Here is a 20,647-nt window from a genome sequence, read left to right on the forward strand (position 1 = left end):
ACTTGATGTATCCATATTATGTATTTGTGGATAGTTGTTCCCCTCTACAAGTTCATTCTCTCTTGTGCCCCCTTGCCTTCTGGTTCCCTTTTCTTTGTTATCACTCATTTGAACACCAGGCGTATCTCCATTTTTGTCCACCCGAGTCATATAAACTTTCTCCCCTTCTCCCCCTCCTCTTGTTCAACTTGTGCCAACATATTGAATGTATTTTTAATGATTAAACCCACCCTGTTTCAAACTTGTTCCGGCTGCTTAGGTTTGTCACCTCCCCATTTTTTGTATCGCTGCTCCACAAATCCTTCTTCTCTATTGGTTTTTTTGGATAATTCCAGCATCTCCTGCAGCATGCACATCTGAATTCCCCTCCTTAGAAATCATCTGGTTTCTTTCTGTTCTCTTTCCCTCCACTTGTCCTGCTTTCTCTTTTGGGTATAATTCTGGGTGCACAACAAAACATTGTTCCTCATTGTGTCCCTGAATCATACATTTTTAACAATACTTTGGCACATAATCGTATTTGATTTTGATCCACTTCTCCAATACCTCCTCATTCTTCATCCTCATCCTAATTTTAATCCACTTTGGGAATTCTTTCAGTAAATCTACCTCGACCTTTACTCTTGCACAACTTGGCCTCGTTTGATTCTTCGTTGCCATGTCCACCTGTAGTGAATTTGCCACTGCTGCCGCAAGTGAAAATACGACATCTTCTCCAAAAAAAAATTAGCGACAGCGATGAAACGAGATCCAAGCAATTGCTGTTGTCGTTTCCTCTTCAGGATTAAACATTGGATCCCATTTCAAATTTCTCATTGGGAATGACTAGTTGTTTTGAGTAATGTAAAAAACTGGCTTGGATAGGAGATGCACATAATCCTACAAAAGCGTCGCTCTTATTAACACATGCCTATTGCTAAGCAAACCGATATTACACTCACCCTTTTGTTCTCATTGTTTAGGTATCAACTTTATAAGATCTTGTATATCCGGCCATCCGTACGAAAACTTCCCATTCACCGCATATTCTTGATTGTCGTTGACGATCATCTGATTTACTTCTTCTACATCCCATATTACTTGAGGTTCTCCATGCAAATACGAAATTGATTTTTGTTGTAATGGTTGTTTGTGATGTTTCTTCAGACACAGTGCAGCAGTGTATGAAGGTCCATATGGAATTACCAGCCGACCTGCCTCAGCAGGAGGTCGGCCTCCGGCCGTGGCAGCCATCGGAAAAGGAAAAATAGGGTTTTAGGGTTTTTTTGGTTTTAATCGGTCTAAAAAAATCATTTTTCATATATTTTGCACCATTTTCATAATTTATTCAATATCAACATGATGTGTTGGTATGATTACACTATCAGATGGATTTCATCTTTTATATATAGCTTCAATTTTTTCGTTCTCCAAATCATTTAGATATTATCTTCGTATCCTTGATTTCATCACTACGATTTAATTCAATCTCTAATATATCTAGGGGTAAGACCATATACACCATATTTGATTTTAAATTCTTTAATTCTAGAAGCTCTATTATTTTCTTGAGTAACACCAACAATTAATTCTTCTAACTATAGAAAGAAGCCCAACAACCAGGTTTGATCCTCCGTGAGCAACCCGACCGATATATACCCCACAAAGAAAATTAGATTGTGAAATGAGTAACTATATCCAACAATCATTTGTCAAAATCGTTTCTAAAAATAAAACAATAGAAATAAATGAAACGAGTATGATAAATTTTTGCAACAAAATAAATACTTGACTCGTATGGTAGCATAATTTCACTTGATTAATTAATAATGACATTTAATCCCTCGTACTTTTGATCATTGAGTTACCTAATAAGTCAAAATAGTAATAAAGTAATAAACTATTAACTAACTTGTATTAAACATTAATGAATGATAACAACTAATAAGTAATATTGTAATAATAATAATCTTGCTAGCATTTTAAGAGAAATAATAAATTAATACTCCCTCTGTCCCAATTTATATGACTCACTTTCCTTTTTAGTCAGTCCCAAAAAGAATGACACATTTCTATTTTAAGTAACAATTTGCCTATAAAATGTCTTTTTTACCCTTAATGAAATGATTTACAACCACACAAATTTCTATCATTCATTTTGGACCACAAGTTTTAAAAGTCTTTCCATTTTTCTTAAAGTTTGTGCCAAATCAAAGTACATCACATAAAATGGGACGGAGGGAGTAACTAATAATAACAAGTTATATAAGTAATATTATAATAATAATAATAATAAGAGAAATTGGTCTTACCCCCACCCGCAAACCTATACCCGAAATCTCAACTACATACTCCAACTTTACGGATGTCCTATCACCCCCTGAACTATTTAAAAATGAAATAAATAACCCCTTAAACTCTATAACCACTCATGTGTCTTGTGGTGAAACACACGCACTTGACAAGTGTTTTTCACCAATTAATCTTTTTTAATTATTTTTTCTCCTACTTCTTTATCCTTTCTTCCTCATTTCTTTTTCAACCTTAATTCTTTGTGAAATTATCGATTTAAAATAATATTGAGGGATTTGAATCCAACTTGGGAGAATTTATTTGTTTTGTTGAAGATTTAATTACCTAGTGTAGTTGTAGAGAAATGTAGACTTGCCGCCAGCTCCATCCTTTTCTCCAACCCCACCGCTAAAAAGATCGATATCACCGCCTCCATTTCCCCCACCACCTCCACGATCCCTAAATGTTTTACTAGGAATAAACTATGAGCTAATCCTTTCAGGTTAACTTCCACATTATCTCTTAGTTATAGGAGTTTTTTTAAAAAAAAACAGATGAGGTATTTTGAATAGAGATCTAATCCTTGGTTTCCGCCTTTATCACCTTCCATCTCTTCACCATTAACTCTTTCACTTTCTTTACCTTCTCAAAATTTTAATCCAAAAAATATTTGTTGTCTTGTCAATGAATTGAATACAAAATTTAGTCTTCTATAACAAATAAATTTAATCTAAACCCTCTTTAGTATATAAAGTAGATGAATTTATATTCAACAGTAAAAAAGAAGTATCTTTCTTCAAAAAGTTAAGAATATTGTTATGTAAAGACACAAAATCTTATTAAGAGAAGAAAAAGTTTGATGGATTGGTTTATATTACAAATTAATTCTTTACAAAGATTAAGAATTAATTAGGAGATGAATTCCAAAATGGTTGTCGGAAAATCTTCAAACTCCGACCATGGCAAAATTTAGATCAGGAAAATAGTTTAGATAATAAGAAAGAGAAAGAAGACAATGAAAAAGAAAGAGAAAAATATGATCAAAAAGAAAATAAAAAAGAAAAAATAGTCAGCTCACTCTCTGTGCCAACTCAACATTTCAGGAGTTATTTATTTAATTTTTAAATAGTCCAGGGGGAGATAGGACACCCGTAAAGTTATAGTGTGTAGTAGGCATTTCGGACATAGGTAGGAAAGGTTTTGGACCATTTTTTCTAATAATAATAATAATAATAATCTTATAAACACTTTAAAAAAATAATAATTTAATACCTAATAAAACACTTTAAGAAAAATAATAAATTAATACCTAATAAAAATAAGTAATGGAGTAACTAATAAGTGATATTGTAGAGATATATAATTTGATAGAAATTTAAAACAACTTTAAGCTTGATAAAATTAGTAATTATACAACTTTGTTGAACTTGTTCCCTTAACATGGTGCATAACACTAGAATTCTACTAGAGTTACTAATTAAGTTATTTTATACTCATTTTTTTCATTAAATTAATTAGTTGTATGTTTAGGTTAATTTTACACGTTTCTCACAAAAAATGTAAAATCTTACTTGAAATGAATTAAGAAGATATAATTTGTTCTTTTGAAATTAATCAATAATTATGACTCGGTTTCAAATATCATGTGAACAAAAATGTCCTTGATAAAGAGCGTGTCAGAAAAGACGGATCATTAAAAAAAACAAACTTTTTCACTGACAAACTTTTAAAAAACGAATACTACGAATATGAAAAACACAAGTAAAATGTGAAATACTAAATATGATAAATACAAAATCACATGATAGATATTCTTAGGCACGATGATGGCATAGCAAAAGAAACAAATTATGAAGTCATTGATACAGTGGGCTGAAGGTATATATCATTTTGCAATGACAATAGGATTGGACAAAACTTATGTAGGTCAATTCCAAATTGGATTAGAAAAAATAAAATAAAATAAATTTCAAAAATAAAATAATTATTTAGGGTCAGACAATGTTAACCTTTTTATTTAGGCACCTATGTTTTAAAGCAAGATCTAAAATCAATGTGATATTTTCTTTATGGAGAAAACACAATCAACAACATTATTATATATCCATGAAAAATTACATCTTATAAAATTTTAAAAATGACGAAATTCTTGCTATACATGACATTAAAAAATATTATTTTATCATGTTAAAATTTTTAAATTACAAATTTAGTTGAGTAATTTTACAAGAGTAAAATCTTTGACCTTTACAAAAAGAAATTTAATAATTTTATTAAATAAATTCGCATAATTGAATGACCTTACTCGGAGATAATGTCAAAATAGTTAAACATACGTTTTCTAAAATTTGGTGACCAGATATAAGTTGCAACTACTATTTGTAAATTATTAATATTGGTTCCTTTTTTATTAGTGTACTTACATGATAAGAATGACATGTGAAAAATGGAAAGTTATTATGAAACAAATTCAAGTATAAAGCAAAAAAACAATAAAAAAAAAATTCAAGTATAAAGAATTAATTATTTATGTTTTAATTAGTGCACTGGGTTGCATCAGGATGGTTCACTACTAATATACTTTTTAAGGAAAATTATGTAATTATATGATTTAAGATAACATAATTTTTAAAAATCTATACTATTTAAATTAATTACAAAAATTTAATTTTTCCTTCTCTCTATCTTAACATCTGAAATTCCGGATATTTCACTCCTCTCTATCATATACATTACAATTTTGTTTGTGAACAATGTATCTGGTACGAATGTAATTGTTGATACATAACTCCAATTATTTCAAACCAAAATCAGTATGAATCTGATTTATAATTATATATATGATACATAACTTATATATCATTCGCTATGTATCTGGCGAAGTAGCAATGTATCTTTGAGTTTTGAAAAATTCAGGATTATTGTAATTTGAGAAACTTTCAAGATAGAATGTAATTAGCACCCAAATTATTGATTTTTTTTACTTTATACTAATTTTAGTGCACAATTTAATAATAAAAAGATAAGTTTCGCACTATATTAGTATATTTTTTTATATATATTATTAAGTTGAATAAAATTTTTAGTATGCAGTAGTCATTATTTTTATGTAGATTAAAATTTAAAGAAATCATTTAATAAAGCAATAATAAAAATTTAATTATTTTGAGGATCTTATTAACTTAGGAGTTATAATTTCACTTGATTAGTTAATAATTATATTTAATCCTTGATACTTTTGATCATTGAGTTACCTAATAAATCAAAACAATAAACTAATAACTATTAACTAACACGTATTAAGTATTAATTAATAATAATAATAATAATAAAAACTTATAAGTATTAACTAAAAAGTAAAATTGTAATAATACTAATAATAACTTATAAGTAGTAACTAAAAAGTAAAATTGTAAATAATAAATCTTGACTAAAACGTAGAATTGTAATAATAATCTTGCTAGCATTTTTCAGAGAAATAATAAATTTATAACTAATAATAATAATAATTTATATAAGTAAAATAATAATAATACTAATAATCTTATTAGCACTTTAAGAAAAATAATAAATTAATAACTAATAAAAATAAGTAATAGAGTAACTAATAAATGATATCGTAGAGATATGAGAATTAATGAGTTATGAGAAAGTTGAAATTAAATATTAAATTCTTTAAAGTTAAAAGAGTAGAGAAATTGAGAGAATATGGAAAAATATTTATAGATTAAAAGGGGACTCTTTTTTTTTTTGGAAAAAGCTTTAATAAAATTCGAGATTAGATTTCAGAATTTTTTGACCATTAGTGGGCCCCACACTGGTAAAAAAATTGACAAAGAGATTTTCTAAAAGTTCGTGCCTCCAACGAATATTCCTTTGTGGGCTTCTACTAATTTGGGCCAATTTCGGAACGACCCGATCCTATACGATTGACACCCTTAGTTTCAACTATATAAATGACCATCAAAGGTAAAATAATTAACAACAAGGCAAAAAAATAAAATTACTCATTTGTGAGAGTTCTTGAGTTACTCTTTCAGGTATGTTTAATTTTCATCTTCTTTATGAAATGTGACATGTGAGTTTGTATGTGCTTTTATTTGGAATCATTTTCTAGTCTTTTACAAAAATAAATTAATTAATTGATGTCCTTTTATAAGATATATTCATTTTTTTTTACACATACGAGATCTGAAAAGAATATTTTATTTTATTCAAATTGTAAGAAGACAAGATATCTCACTTTCTTGTTTCCATATATGCTTTAGATCTGTTTGTGTTTGAGCATTTTATCTTTTTAACTATATGAAACTCATGATGGACTATATGAATTTTTTCTATTTGAAACTCTAGAGAAATAACATAACAAAAGTGAATCTAGGATTTTACATGAGCTTGAGAGAGATAATTTTCTAGTCCTTTTCAAAATTCTTTTTACTTTTATAGCATTTTTATAAATAAGAGATTTTTTAGTTTTAAAAGATCTTCATTTTTGTACATACGAAAATTTAGAAATGTCATTTCTTTTGTATTTAAATTGGAAAAAGGACAAGAGATCTTATTTCATGTAAATTCTAGAGTCTTTCATTTGTGAAAGTGGATATAAATTCCAGGAGAAATTATTTTCCAATCCTATACAAATTTCTTTTAGTTTAATAACTTTTTTTTTATAAGAGATCTACATTCTTTACACCTAAGAAATGTGAAAAGACAATTTTTTTTAAAAAATGGTAAAAAGGCAAGATAACTCATTTCCTTCCGAGGGAATTTAGTACAATTGTCATAAAGGTATGTTCATCCTTGAAAGCAAAACATGTTTATCAGGGAAATATGTTCTCTAATAGTGTCTCTATTACAATTTATATGGGATATTTAAGTATATTTATCCTTGAAAACAAAACATGTTTATCAGGGAAACATGTTCTTTAATAGTGTCTCTATTACAATTTATATGGGATATTTAAGACTTCGAGAGTCAAATTTTTCAAATTGTGATGGTAAATTCATGTATTAAATCTATAAGGTTTTCAAAATAAAATTATATATATTCGAAAATTATGTAAAAATTACTAAAAGTCAAGTAAGTAACCATTCAAAGTCTTTGAAAGTTGTGTGACAAAAGTCACGGATAAAACTTGTTTGACTCTCAAAACTCAAAGAGCCACTTAAATTGAGACTAAGAGAATATTTTTTCATTTCCTTTTTATCCTTATGATATGGAATTTCGGAGTTGACAGTTTGAATTTAGTTTGTTTTTTTTCTTAAACTTCATGCTAGGTCAAAATCAGACAATCAAGTTGACATAGAGAGAACATAAATAAAAATAATTTGATTATTAATTAATTGTATAAACATACCTGATTGACTGGACTTTTTCTGATCTTTTGTTTCTTCTCTTTCATGAAGCAATGGCTTCCAAAGATGAAATTCACGAAAATGAGGTAGTAAAAAAACCCTCAAAAACTGTCAGAGGAAAAAAAAGCAACTTAATGGGCGAACATTCTGTTGTCTTGCCACGTATTGTACGTATTTACATAACGGACAATGACGCCACAGACTCGTCCAGTGATGAGGAGGAAAATCTTCAAGGAGAGAAGTCCAAACGACATAAGAGGATTTGTAAAGAAATTATCAACAGAAATGGAAAAACCAAGGTCACTTCAAAGATGGTATCGTCCAAAGAGAAAATAGATACAAAACTTCTACAAGAAAATGTAAATAAGTACATGGGAGTTAGACAACGAAAATGGGGAAGATGGGTTGCAGAGATTCGAGATGTAAGAGCAAATAAATGACGTTGGCTGGGAAGTTTTGACATTGCGCTTGAAGCTGCTTTGGCTTATGACAAGGATGCCATTGAAATAAAAGGTGCTAATGCCGTGACTAACATTATCGAGCCACCACCGAAGGAAAGCAACCCCATCCACCAATAAGGAAGGCAAAAGGCATGCATATCCATGTATGTTTAGTTACTTTATTGGTTCAACTTTCCATAGGTTTATCCATTTCACCTTTGAAATTATGAGTTCAAAAGTTGAACGTTTTAGTAGTTGAAAGACATGAATGTAAATAAGAAGGTTTCGTTAATGGGGAGAGTCCGGGGGCTAGCCCCATATCTTCTTCCCCCTATTGGTAGAAGTATTTATTAGTAATCACATATAATTTTTACTATTTGTTGCTTCATTTTGCTTTGTATCTTAATATTTTACTGTCATTTTTTTTTCTAATGGAAATTTTGTTTTCCTATTAACTTCTCTGAGCTGTTGGTCATTGGAAATAATCTTTCTTCACAAAATGAAAGAAAGGTTAGTGCATATTTTATTACCTTCTCCATACTCTATTTGTGGAATTACACTATAATTATTATTATTGTTGTTGAACTAATTAATTGGAGGAATATGAATAGCCATGATTTATGTATTGATGAAAATGAGTTGTTTTTGTTGTATTCCTTGTAAATCTTTGCTAAAAGAACATTCTCTTAAAAATGCAACTTTTCTAGTTAAACCTTGGGTTCAAAAAAAAGTTTAGACAATATATTTTTGATGTAACAGAAATGTTCAATATAGTTTAACATATATCCTAAAATAAGTAACTGGAAGTTTTTTTAAAATATAGTTCACTTGAAATTTTTCTGAAAAACTAAATTATTTACATGAAGCTACTACTTCTTTGCTTCCTTAGCATATCGTGAGGAGCTTGAAATAGAAATTTCATCTTTACTCTCCTTTTTCTTAACTTGATTATTCACCTTATAAGTCTCCTTTGTTGATCCATCTTCCTCAAAATTCCTCTCCACCCTACCACCTCCTTTGTTGCTTGCCTGATGATTATCATCTATGCCACTTGATGTATCCATATTATGTGTTTGTGGATGGTTGTTCCCCTCTACAAATTCATTCTCTCTTGTGCACCCTTGCCTTGTGGTTCCCTTTTCTTTGTTATCACTCATTTGAACACTAGGCGTACTTCCATTTTTGTCCACCCCAGTCAGATAAACTTTCTCCCCTTCTCCCTTCCTCTTGTTCAACTTGTGCCAACATATTGAATATATTTTTTAATGACTAAACCCACCCTGTTCCAAACTTGTTCCGGCTTCCTAGGTTTTGTCACCTCCCCATTTTTTGTATCGCTGCTCCACAAATCCTTCTTCTCTATTGGTTTTTTTGGATAATTCCAGCATCTCCTGCAGCATGCACATCTGAATTCCCCTCCTTAGAAATCATCTGGTTTCTTTCTGTTCTCTTTCTCTCCACTTGTCCTGCTTTCTCTTTTGGGTATAATTTTGGGTGCACAACAAAACATTGTTCCTCATTGTGTCCCTGAATCATACATTTTTAACAATACTTTGGCACATAATCGTATTTGATTTTGATCCACTTCTCCAATACCTCCTCATTCTTCATCCTCATCCTAATTTTAATCCACTTTGGGAATTCTTTCAGTAAATCTACCTCGACCTTTACTCTTGCACAACTTGGCCTCGTTTGATTCTTCGTTGCCATGTCCACCTGTAGTGAATTTGCCACTGCTGCCGCAAGTGAAAATACGATATCTTCTCCAAAAAAAATTTAGCGACAGCGATGAAACGAGATCCAAGCAATTGTTGTTGTCGTTTCCTCTTCAGGATTAAACATTGGATCCCATTTCAAATTTCTCATTGGGAATGATTAGTTGTTTTGAGTGATGTAAAAAACTGGCTTGGTTAGGAGATACACATAATCCTACAAAAGCGTCGCTCTTATTAACACATGCCTATTGCTAAGCAAACCGATATACACTCACCCTTTTGTTCTCATTGTTTAGGTATCAACTTTATAAGATCTTGTATATCCGGCCATCCGTACGAAAACTTCCCATTCACCGCATATTCTTGATTGTCGTTGACGATCATCTGATTTACTTCTTCTACATCCCATATTACTTGAGGTTCTCCATGCAAATACGAAATTGGTTTTAGTGGTAATGGTTGTTTGTGATGTTTCTTCAGACCTAGTGCAGCAGTGTATGAAGGTTCATATGAAATTACCAGCCGACCTGCCTCAGCAGGATGTCGGCCTCCAGTCGTGGCGGCCATCAAAAAAGGAAAAATAGGGTTTTAGGGTTTTTTTGGTTTTAATCGGTCTAGAAAAAAATCATTTTTCATATATTTTGCACCATTTTCATAATTTATACAATATCAACATGATGTGTTGGTATGATTACACTATTAGATGGATTTCATCTTTTATATATAGCTTCAATTTTTTCGTTCTCCAAATCATTTAGATATTATCTTCGTATCCTTGATTTCATCGCTACGATTTAATTCAATCTCTAATATATCTATGGGTAAGACCATATACACCATATTCGATTTTAAAGTCTTTAATTCTAGAAGCTCTATTATTTTCTTGAGTAACACCAACAATTAACTCTTCTAACTATAGTAAGAAGACCAACAACCAGGTTTGATCCTCCGTGAGCAACCCGACCGATATATACCCCACAAAGAAAATTAGATTGTGAAATGAGTAACTATATCCAACAATCATTTGTTAACTTATAAGTAGTAACTAAAAAGTAAAATTGTAATAATAATCTTGCTAGCATTTTCAGAGAAATAATAAATTAATAACTAATAATAATAATAATTTATATAAGTAATATAATAATAATAATAATAATCTTATTAGCACTTTAAGAAAAATAATAATTTAATAACTAATAAAAATAAGTAATGAAGTAACTAATAAGTGATATCGTAGAGATATGAGAATTAATGAGTTATGAAAAAGTTGAAATTAAATATTAAATTCTTGAAAGTTAAAAGAGTAGAGAAATTGAGAGAATATGGAAAAATATTTATAGATTAATAGGGAGTTTTTTTTTTTTTGAAAAAAAACTTTAATAAAATTCGAGATTAGATTTCAGAATTTTTTGACCGTTAGTGGGCCCCACATTGGTCAAAAAATTGACAAAGAGATTCTCTAAAAGTTCGTGCCTCCAACGAATATTCCTTTGTGGGCTTCTACTGATTTGTGCCGATTTCGGATCGACTCGATCCTATACGATTGATACCCTTACTTTCAACTATATAAATGACCGTCAAAGGTAAAATAATTAACAATAAGGCAAAAAAAATATTACTGATTTGTGAGAGTTCTTGAGTTCGTCTTTCGGGTATGTTTAATTTCATCTTCTTTATGAAATGTGACATGTGAGTTTGTATGTGCTTTCATTTGAAATCATTTTTTAGTCTTTTACAAAAAATAAATAAATTAATTTATGTCCTTTTATAAGATATATTCATTTTTTTTACACATAAGAGATCTGAAAGAATATTTTATTTTATTCAAAATCGTAAGAAGACAAGATATCTCATTTTCTTATTTTGATACATTCTTCTACAAACACATTTAAAACTTATATATGCTTTAGATTTGTTTGTGTTTGAGCATTTTATCTTTTGAACTATATGAAACTCATAATGGACTGTATGAATTTTTTCTATTTGAAATTCTAGAGAAATAACAAAATAAAAGTGAATCTAGGATTTTAAGTGAGCTTGAGAGAGATAATTTTCTAGTCCTTTCCAAAATTCTTTTTACTTTTATAACATTTTTATAAATAAGAGATTTTTTAGTTTTAGAAGATCTTCATTTTTATGCATACGAAATTTTAAAAATGTCATTTTCTTGTATTTAAATTGTAAAAAGGGAAAGAGATCTTATTTCATGTAAATTCTGGAGTCTTTCATTTGTGAAAGTGGATAAGAAATGAGAAAAGATTAAAAAAAAAAAAAAATGGTAAAAAGACTTATTTCCTTTCAAGGGAATTTAGTACAATTGTCATAAAGGTATGTTCATCCTTGAAAACAAAACATGTTTATTAGGGAAACATGTTCTTTAATAGTGTCTCTATTACAATTTATACGGGTTATTTAAGATTTCGAGAGTCAAAATTTTCAAATTGTGATGGTAAATTCAAGTATGAAATATATAAGGTTTTCAAAATAAAATTATATATTCAAAAATTATGTAAAAATTACTATAAGTCAAGTAATTGACAATTCAAAATATTTGAAAGTTGTATGACAAAAGTCACGGTCAAAACTTGTTTGACTCTCAAAACTCAAAAAGTCACTTCAATTGAGACTAAGAGAATATTTTTTTCATTTCCTTTTTATCCTTATGATATGGAATTTCGGAGTTGACAATTTGAATTTAGTTTGTTTATTTTCTTAAACTTTGTGCTAGGTCAAAATCAGACAATCAAGTTGACATAGAGAGTACATAAATAAAAATAATTTGATTATTAATGAATTGTATATACATACCTGATTTAATGGACTTTTTCTGATTTTTTGTTTCTTCTCTTTCATGAAGCAATGGCTTCCAAAGATGAACTTCACGAAAATGAGGTAGTAAAAAAATCCTCAAAAATTCCCAGAGGAAAAAAAAGCAACTTAATGGGTGAGCGTTTTGTTGTCTTGCCACATGTTGTACGTATTTACATAACAGACAATGACGCAACAAACTCGTCCAGTGATGAGGAAGAAAATCTTCAAGGAGAGATGTCCAAACGACATAAAAGGATTTGTAAAGAGATTATCATCAGAAATGGAAAAACCAATGTCACTTCCAAGATGGTATCGTCCAAAGAAAAAACAGACACAAAACTTCTCCAAGAAAATGTAAAGAATTACAGGGGAGTTAGACAACGAAAATGGGGAAGATGGGTTGCAGAGATTCGAGATGTAAGAATGAATAAACGACGTTGGTTGGGAAGTTTTGACACTGCGCTAGAAGCTGCTTTGGCTTATGACAAGGCAACCATTGAATTAAAAGGTGCTAATGCTGTGAAGGAAAGCAACCCCATCCACCACTAAGGAAGACAAAAGGAATGCAGATCCATGTATGTTTAGTTACTTTATGGATTCAACTTTCCATAGGTTTATCCATTTCACCTTTGAAATTATGAGTTCAAAAGTTGAACGTTTAGTAGTTGAAAGGCATGAATGTAGTTAAGAAGGTTTCGTTAGGGTGGAGAGTTCGGGGTCTAGCCCCATATCTTTTTCCCCTTATTGGTAGAAGTATTTAGTAATCACATATAATTTTTACTATTTGTTGCTTCATTTTGCTTTGTATCATATTATTTTACTGTCATTTTTTTTTCTTATGGAAATATTTTTTTCCTAATAACTTCTCTTTTGAGCTGTTGGTCATTGGAAATAATCTTTCTTCACAAAATGAAAGAAAGGTTAGTGTATATTTTGTTACCTTCTTCAAACTCTATTTGTGGAATTACACTATATATATTATTGTTGTTGTTGAACTAATTAATTGGAGGAACATGAATAACTATGATTTATGTATTGATGAAGCGGAGTTGTTTTTGTTGTATTCCTTGTAAAGATTTGCTAAAAGAATATTATCTTAAAAATACTACTTTTCTAGATAAACCTTGGGTTAAAAAAAAGTTTCGACAATATATTTTTGATGTAACAGAAATGTTCAATATAGTTTAACATATATCGTAAAATAAGTAATTGGAAGATTTTTTTCTTAAAAATAGTTCACTTGAAAATTTTCTGAAAAGCTAAATTATTTACATGAAGCTACTAGTTCTTTGCTTCCTTAACATATCGTGAGGAACTTGACATATAAATTTTATCAGAGTTATTTATTACGTTGTTTTATATCACATAGATTTTTACTCATTTTCTTCATTAAATAGATTAGTCACATGTTTAGGTCAATTTTGTACAATTCTCACTAAATTTAAATTCATTCTTAATATGGATTAAGGCGATACTATTTTTCTTTTTAAATTAATAATAATCATGCTTTAGTTTCAAACATGATTGAGTAAATAGAGATGTCTTGATAAGACAAATATATATAAAATCACATGGTACACATTTTTGGGCTTGATTTTGGCGTGACAAAAGAAACAAATTCCTGAGGTTGAATAGACCAAAACATACTCTTCATTGAAATCACCTCAACATTTTCATTCTTAATAATGATTTTTTTTTGACGTGCCTTTTTCACATCGCTTTGACTTCTCCCATTTGGCCTTCCCTTTATTCTCATTAGAAGGGGTCGTTAGATTGTAGTCCCCCTAGTAAAATCTAATAGGATAGGGTAAGACAAAAGAATTTCTTTCGACTCGAATGGTTAATTTTCTAGTATTATCTTATTTTGAGGGCTTTCTGATGACCTTGTTTTGTGATTCTTGGATGTCGTGGCTTTACGAAAAGAGAAAGCAACAAAGAACGTCATTAGTGTGTTAAATCATTTATGATAAGAAATTCTTTCTTTATTATGTGCATAAAAATATTCATCAATCATTTTATTAATACGAGGTAATTTTATAAGGGTAAATTGGAAGAACATTCTAAAAGTAGTCTTAAAAATTGAACAATTAAGTTAATTTAAAAAATAAAAAATATTTCAAAAATTTAATTAATATGAAATGGAGGGAGTAGTAATTTATTAATACTCTGAAAGTCATAGTAAGATCATTATTACAATATTACTTATTAGTTACAATATTACTTATCATTATGAGTTATCAATTCATTATTTTTATTAAATTGCTAATAAAATTATTATTATTGCAATATTACTTATTATTATTGGTTATTAATTTATGATTTCTCTTAAGTGCTAGAGAGAATATTATTACAATATTACGTTTAGTTATTACCTATTACTTATTATTTATCTTAAACTGTTAATAAGATTATTCTAGCACATGTATGACACGTGAATTGCATACATTAACTCAATTTTACCTAGAAAATTTGAAGATCGTATGATAAAACACTCAATAATTTAGATATGTAAATTATAAACGATGTCAACTTTATAAGATTTTTATTTATTAAACCCCACAAAGAGAGTTTACCGCCTATGAAATCCTTTTTCTTTCTTATTCGATTTGCTTTTACTTTGTTATTGTATCACAATATGACTAAATCAAGTGAATTTTTTTTTTGATGAAAATAGTAGCCTACAAGTTTCTGTGTTGTTTATTTAGAGGGAAATTAGTTTTTTGATAGAGAGAAATTGGCATTTCCTCTAAGTGCCTACTTCAGCGTATTTTGAAAAAAAAAACTATTTCTTTTGTTCTACTTTAATTTAATTACTATATAATATTTTTGAAATTATGGAATCCATTTTAACTATGATTTTTAGTTTTAAATTTAAGATTTCACGCTGAAGCAGGCACGTCGTGTTTCGTAAAAAAAATTTCTAATTTTTTTGAAATTATGGAATCCGTTTTAGCTATGACTTCTAGTTTTAAATTCAAATTCTTTAGTTATTGCTTTATTATTTTGAATGTCGGTAATATTTGTTTATATCTTGTAACTACTTTGAGTAAAAATTCAACGATCGATGACAAAAAATACTTTAATTATGGACATCTTAATGAACCTCTTCACATTAAATTTGCGCAGGCAAAAAGTAATTAACAATTTAATAGCTGAAAATCATACTAAAATTTAATTAACTTTCTAAATTTTACCTATCACATAAATTAAAATTAAAAAAAATACAAAAATATTGAACCCGTGTTAGCACGACTATCAAACCGTTAGAGAAACTTAAAAAAGGGTTACAATTCTAGGTTAGTTTCTTGATTTTTGTGTTAACTATGTTCTAATTTTTTCATTTTTTTTATATCATCTTTGTGACATGTGAGTCTTTGAACTGCACTACAAAAAATGCGCGCATTAGCCACGCTCAAAATCGTGGTTAACTGGTATGTGAACCGTGGCTAAAACACTTTGGCCACAGTCAGTTGGCCACGGTTGGTAATGTGCCCATAACGGGCGTCGCGAGTAAATTTACCACGGTTTTTACACTTGTAGTAACATTTATTTAGTCACGGTTGGCCTAACATTTAGCCACACTCAATTCATAGGTAAAGTTATGTGCCTGAAAAATATATTATATTTGTAATTTCTTATTAGCCATGTAGGAACCATGGCTAATAAAATGTAGGTACTTTATATAGTTTTCAAATTCATTTTATAGATTAACCACGGATGAACCGTGGCGAACGTGTACAATTATTTAAAAAAAAAAAACAAATACAATTAATTCCCTACATTAATCTGGTACTAATTCACTGATAAATGCACAAATCATTATTGTAATGATCTATTCATCATATATTAAAACAAAAGGCAAGTTTCATCATAAAAGATAGCAAAAGTACTGCTAATGTAATCAAAATGTAAAAAGTTTAAGCTACATCAATTATATATATATAAACTAAGAAGAATCTATGTTGAAAGTAGGCAATTCACAATCAAATTTGGCTTGTAAAAACCTATGAAGAGTTGCCAAGTGATTCTCATTTTGCGCAAGTTGTTTCTTAGTTTCCTCAAGCTTTTCCTTGGTCTCATCAAGCTTTTCTTTGCTCTCTTCATATCCAGTCAGCTTCTCTTTCAAAGTTTCTACCTGTTTCTCTAGGTCTTCAACACGTTGATGAGACATATTATTGGAACTACCGACATTTGCATGATTAATTGAATGTCTAGGCATTCCAAAAGCAACTGAAGGACAAACATTACCACCTGTAACACGCACACGATCAGAATGTTCAACTCCATACACTTTTCCAATGGCGTCATTAGGATGGGCCAATATCTTCAACGGAACACCTAAAGTAGCAGCATGTTCTTGATCTTCAGGTAGATGTTCCAATAGTTTATCCTACAAATAAAATAGAAGACATGAGAGAGAAATGCCAACATTGTTAATAATGAATTGTTAATCGACTCATTAGCAAGTATTGCAAAACTAAATCATCTGCTACCTTGCACTTATTAGAATCAATAAAAACATTTAAGTGGTGAAAATTTATTTAGGGGTGGGTGGCAATGGAACTGGATGATTCTGTATTTTTCCAGGAAACTGTTGTGTTTAGCATCTCTAGATAGGAGTTGAACCATGTGTAGGAAAAGTTACATAACTTATGAAGATTAAAAAGAAGTACATTCAAAACAGAACATAAAGATATCATTTCTATATCAATATTGTCACAAAATAGACGAGTATTTGAAACTTACAGCTAAAATCTTCCCCTCTTCATTCACATAATTATCATTCTTTTTCAATAAAGTTGACAATACAACTTCACTTCGGCACACCGGCCTTTCCAATTTTTGTTCCTATCATTAATCAAGTACAGATAAAAATAAGTAGCAAGCAATACATTTTATTTTGTATAATAAAGTGGTTCATAAATAAACTTCAATGTAAAGAAACTTACCATTTGACGACCTCTCCTTGCATTGCTTTTGCTGCCACCGACATGCGAGACTTTAAGTTTTGTTCTATTCCTCGTATTTTGTGCACTTTGTGTCTGCAATAATCAAATATTGATTTCTTATATATAGACGCAAAGTATCAAAATTGTACGTTAAAGTAGCGATAGATTGCAATAACAATTTGAATAGCTATTAAAAAGAAATTAAGGCAATAATTTTTTACCAAACATATAGCATTAGTTATCTCAAAGAGTTGTCATAGTTTGTCGTAGTTATCTCAAGGATAATTAGTTATACGATTTAAGATTATAACATAATTTTTAAAAATCTATACCATTTGAATTAATTACAAAAATCTATTTTTTTCCTTTTCTCTATCTTAACTTCTGAAATTCCGGGTATATCACTCCATCTCTATCAAGTACATCACATTTTGTTTGTGAACAATGTATCTGACAAATGTTATTGTTGATACATAATTTCAATTGATATGTATATGGTGAAGTAGCAATGTATTTGTGAGTTCTGAAAAATTCAGGATTATTGTAATTTGAGAAATTTTCAAGATCGAATGTAATTAGCATCCAAATTATTGAAATTTTTGTACTTTATACTAATTTTTAGTGCTCAACTTTTAATAATCATAAAAATATAAGTCTCGTACTATAGTAGTATATTTTTTATATTTTATTAAGTTAGAATAATTTTTTTAGTAAGCAGTAGGCATTATTTTTATGTAGATTAAAATTTAAAGGAATCATTTAATAAAGCAATAATAAAAAATTAATTATTTTGATGATCTTATTAACTTAGGAGTTATAATTTCACTTGATTAGTTAATAGTGATAATTAATCCTTGAAACTTTTGATCATTGAGTTACCTAATAAATCAAAATAATAATAAAGTAATAAACTAATAACTATCAACTAACACGTATTAAGTATTAATTAATAATAATAAATTATAAGTAGTAACTAAAAAGTAAAATTGTAATAATAATCTTGACTAAAAAGTAAAATTATAATAACAATAATCTTGCTAGCATTTTTAGAGAAATAATAAATTAATAACTAATAATAATAATAATCTTATTAGCACTTTAAGAAAAATAATAAATTAACAATTAATAAAAATAAGTAATGGAGTAACTAATAAGTGATATCGTAGAGATATGAGAATTAATGAGTTTTGAGAAAGTTGAAATTAAATATTAAATTCTTGAAAGTTAAAAGAGTAGAGAAATTGAGAAAATATGGAAAAATATTTATAGATTAATGGAGAGGTTTTTTTTTTGGAAAAAACATTAATAAAATACGAGATTAGATTTCTGATTTTTTTAAGCGTTAGTGGTCCCCACATTGGTAAAAAAATTGGCAAAGAGATTCTCACAAAGTTCGTGCCTCCAACGAATATTTCTTTGTCTTGGACTGGTTTAATTTGGGCTTCTACTGATTTGGGCCGATTTTGGATCGACCTGATCGCATACGATTGACACCTTTAGTTTCAATTATATAAAAAGACCATCAAAAGGTAAAATAATTAACAAAAACGCAAAAAATTAAAACTTCTTATTTGTGTGAGAGTTCTTGAGTTCCTCTTTCAAGTATGTTTAATTTTCATCTTCTTTATGAAATGTGATATGTGAGTTTCTATGTGCTTTCATTTGAAATCAATTTTTAATCTTTTACAAAAAAAAAATAGTTTTATGTCCTTCTATAAGATATATTCATTTTTTTTATACACATATGAGATCTGAAAAGGATATTTTATTTTATTCAAATCGTAAGAAGACAAGATATCTCATTTTCTTGTTTCCATAAATGCTTCTACAAACGCATTTAAAAACTTATATATGCTTTAGATCTATTTGTGTTTGAGCACTTTATCTTTTGAACTATATGAAACTCATGATGGACTGTATGAATTTTTTCTATTTGAAACTCTAAAGAAATAACATAACAAAAGTGAATCTAGGATATTAAGTGAGCTTGAGAGAGATAATTTTCTATACCTTTCCAAAATTCTTTTTACTTTTATAGCATTTTTATAAATAAGAGATTTTTTAGTTTTAAAATATTTTCATTTTTATACATATGAAAATTTTAAAATGACATTTGTTTGTATTTAAATTGGAAAAAAGACAAGAGATCTTATTTCATGTAAATTCTGGAGTCTTTCATTTGTGAAAGTGAATATAAATTTCGGAAGAAATTATTTTCCAACCCTATACAAATTTCTTTTAGTTTAATAGCCTTTTTTAATAAAAGATCTACATTCTTTACACCAAAGAAATGTGAAAAGACAAATTTTTTTTAAAAAAAAATGGTAAAAAGGCAAGATAACTCCATTTCCTTTCGAGGGAATTTAGTACAATTGTCATAGAGGTATGTTCATCCTTGAGATAGTGTCTCTATTACAATTTATATGGATATTTAACACTTCGAGAGTCAAAATTTTCAAATTGTGATGGTAAATTCAGGTATGAAATCTATAAGGTTTTCAAAATAAAATTATATATATTCGAAAATTATGTAAAAATTACTATAAATCAAATAATTGAGAATTCAAAATATTTGAAAGTTATTTGACAAAAGTCAAGGTCAAAACATGTTTGACTCTCAAAACTCAAAGAGCCATATGAGCTTTCAATTTTCTCACTTAATCATAAATTCTCCATGGTATAGAGTTGATGTCATTCACACAGTCCACCAAGACCTTGGAGTCACTTACCGCTAAAATATAATCATATTCATTCCTCACACACCATTCAACTCTATACAACAATGCTTTAGCCTCTGCCCAATTGTTGGTACCATGTCCAAGATTTAGTGAATACGCAAAAATAAGATGCCCACGGTGGTCTCGAATCACCCCTCCGCCTCCACAATAACCATCTTTACAACTTCCGTCAGAATTAATCTTCACAAAGCTGTTAGAGGGCTTCAACCATTTAACCTGAACAATTGAGATGTTGCTTATCAGCAAGTAACAGACTGATTCCCAGTCAGGGGTGTACCTTAATCTTCTCAAATTGTCCTTTAAGAATCAGGACTAAAGATGTAGAGATAGGGTGTGTTTGGTATGAAGGGAAAATGTTTTCCAATTTT

At 29.1% G+C, this 20,647-nt stretch overlaps 1 pseudogene; it reads left to right on the top strand.

The window, feature by feature from the left end:
* Nucleotides 1-20,647, top strand: part of LOC102582156 (uncharacterized) — a 38,109-nt pseudogene that overhangs the window by 1,595 nt on the left and 15,867 nt on the right.

Source organism: Solanum tuberosum, unplaced genomic scaffold, assembly GCF_000226075.1.
Source record: "Solanum tuberosum cultivar DM 1-3 516 R44 unplaced genomic scaffold, SolTub_3.0 scf00412, whole genome shotgun sequence".
In the NCBI taxonomy this organism is placed as follows: domain Eukaryota; kingdom Viridiplantae; phylum Streptophyta; class Magnoliopsida; order Solanales; family Solanaceae; genus Solanum; species Solanum tuberosum.